A 3,244-nucleotide genomic window follows, 5' to 3' on the forward strand; every position below is an offset into this window, starting at 1 on the left:
ATTCTTTCATACTTGGAAGTTCTCATTCTATAATAGCAGACTTAGATAATGTGTACACGTCTGAAGAGATTGTGAATAATCATAATAAGACCTGTAGATTCAGTGCAGTTATCTGACTGTATAAGCATTCAATCTTCTACTGCAGGTCTATGACCTGGTTTTGCCTATTCTTATTAATAGTGATAATTGTGTCAGTAAAGCTCTTCATAGTGAATACTTGATCTGCAGTGAATATCAATTATTGCTTAACTTCTGTCTCATTCTGTCACTTGTGTATACAAGGCCTCAATCTCTTTTAGTATTCTTATATATATACACAGCTTTGATTTCAGTTCAGCAGTCTTAGCTGCTTTTCTTACTGCTTTGAGTAAACTCTCTAAGACGTTCTGCATATCTTTTAGTTTAGATAGTAGAGAAGAGTGCTCATATTAACTAGAGAAAATGTTTATTTCAGTGATTTATCATCAATTATATAATATCTATTATTATATTACTATATAATTTCTGATTTTCAGTTTCTATTATTATTATACAATTCTGATGATAGTCATTTCTCTTTTATTCCTCTGAGTAGAGAGTGAATATGTTTGAATCTGATTCACTACTCTCATTCTCTTTCTCACATCTTATTCATTTGCATATATAATATTCATCTGAATATGAAGTATTTTTTCAATAAGCAGAGTAGTATTAATCAGATACTCTTTCACTCACTACTTCTTTATACACTATCTTTTGAGACATTTAGAATCACACTGACATGATAATTATGAATTACTTTATAGATAGAATTATCACATTCTGAAGAAGTGTGCACTTCTCATCAGTTTTTAGACATGTTATCAGATGTCATTCAAAGGTTTCTTTAGCTAGTGTATGATTACAGACGTACGCCGGCTTCTTATATATGTTATCTAAATTAATTAGTGGCCGCTAGAGCCTCTTTTACATTCGTAAGTGTATTCGGAAGCGGCCGTATTATTATCTAGCAGTTGTACATTCTTCTGAATCACACTATCTCATTCTTCTGCAGCAGTTAATGCAAAAAAAAAGATCTCAGAATTAGTGATTTACTTCTCTTGAAAAAGTAAGGTGCTTTTCTCTGAGTTTTACACAATATTCTTACAAAGAATTAAAAACAGAGTTGTTTTCTGTCATAATTTCACATTCTTTTAAGTAAGAATTACTTTTTCAGTGACTGAAGAGCTTTTATTAATACTTAATTCTTTTTTACACTCTTTATTAACTGATTTGAGTAGCACACTTGTTGTGTGAGAAGAATTGAATGATTTAGAATAAAATTGAATAGTTTTAATCAATTTCCCTGGAAAAAATTGACTTATTTTTTATCAGTTTTTCTCTTAAAAACTGTTATATTACCTGATTTATTATCAATTGATATCATACTTTTCCTCACTATATTTCAAGAAAGAGATTGTAAAGATTTTATTGATTTATCTCAAAAATCAATTTTAGTTTATTAGATTCTCTTCAAAAATCTAATCTAGTTACTGAACTAGTGTGAAAAAAATCAGATGTTTTATACATAAAAGTCTTTTATTCTTCTTTTGAAACAGTCTGATCAACTTTTCAATTGAAAATAGACTTAGAAATCTCTCAATTGAAACAGTCTGATCAACTTTTTATTGAGTGAGAATAATGAGTTCAAAAATACACTCAGTTGATGTGGAAAAAGATGCTTTCTCAAATGCTATTCCTGAGATTGAAATTCTGAAGAGAAGAAAGAAAGAAGAAATAGAGAAACAATAAGTTTTTGAAATATAGACACTTGAAAAAGTAAGTAAAATTCTTGAAAAGCAGTATCTGAGTGAGATAAATGAAGAAGTTCTGTTAATTCTTCACACTCAGACTAGATAACTACAGAAGATGATTAAGTTCAAACTTGGAATTTCAAACCCAGTTCAAAAAAAATTGAAAATTTCTAGTACAATTACTGGCTGTTTATCTTATTCTTCTTCTTTTTCTACTTCTTCTTCTTTCTCTTTAAATCAGAAGAAAATATATGCTCAAGCAGCTGAATCTACTGTCTCTAAACCTGCTATCTTAAAACCTGCTCAAAATCCTGAGACAACTGAGAAGAATACTGCTCATACTTCTATTCATAGAAAAGTAGAGAAAAAAATATAGAAAGAGAAAAACTTTCAAATCTTCAGAAATAAAAGACTTATTCTCAAAGTCTCAAATCAGAATATCTTGCAGAGAAACAAGTTAAACTCAAATCTCATTTTCAGAATTAGAAATGATATTAATCAGCAGTTCTTTTCTCAGTTAATAACTGATATTGAAGTTCAAAAATCAGTTATAGCTTTAATTGAGTTATTCTTCTTTAAAAATTTCATTATTCTGACTACAATATCTGAATTCAGTGCAGAATTTCTCATTCAGAATGAAAATCTCTGAAAATTAGTAATAGAATCTTTGTTAAACACAACAATTCTATCTGAGAGAGATGAAAAGTGAGACAAATTCATTCTTTATAATATTTCAGTTGAAATTTTTGACTGTGAAGAAGAAATACTACTTCTCAAAAATAAATTAGAAGAATACTATTATTATTATTATTATTCTTCAATTATAGATGTATGCAGTCAGAGACTATGACATCTACCTGAGAACTTTTAGTTCTCAGAGATTTTCCTATATCTATAAAGTTAACTATTATACATTCATCAATTTCAGATATGCAGAATCAGAAAATTCCAGCTCAGAATACAAAAACTGTTTACAAATTGCAGTATTTTAACATCTTCTAATACTTTGAAACCATTTAACAATATCATGACAAAAGAAAAGAGAACATAGTCTTGAAGATAGACACATCAAATAGATAGATAGAAAAGAATAGAAAGGAAAAAGTAGAGTAAGAAGAGACTGTAACAAAACAAATTATCAAAACATAGTATATAGCTGTTTTAACAGACTATATCTGATCAATTTCCTCCTCTTCATATTCAGATATTTCTGAATTTAGCCATTTTCTTGTAGCTGCTTGAGTTTCTGATAGAAAGTCTATTAAGTATTTAATTCCTGTCTCAGTTGTGAATAAGAATCTCATATTTACCCGGTGAAGGGTATACGTCTCTCCCAATCTGACTCTGAGTCTATCTATAATGCACAGCGCGTTACGCGCAGCTCAGAACTGCCTATTGGTAGGCAGACTGCTCATTAATGAGGATCAAATGGCAGAGAGTAATCTCCGAGATTAGATATTAAATAGCCGTAT

Source organism: Blastomyces gilchristii (assembly GCF_000003855.2).
Source record: "Blastomyces gilchristii SLH14081 genomic scaffold supercont1.6, whole genome shotgun sequence".
In the NCBI taxonomy this organism is placed as follows: domain Eukaryota; kingdom Fungi; phylum Ascomycota; class Eurotiomycetes; order Onygenales; family Ajellomycetaceae; genus Blastomyces; species Blastomyces gilchristii.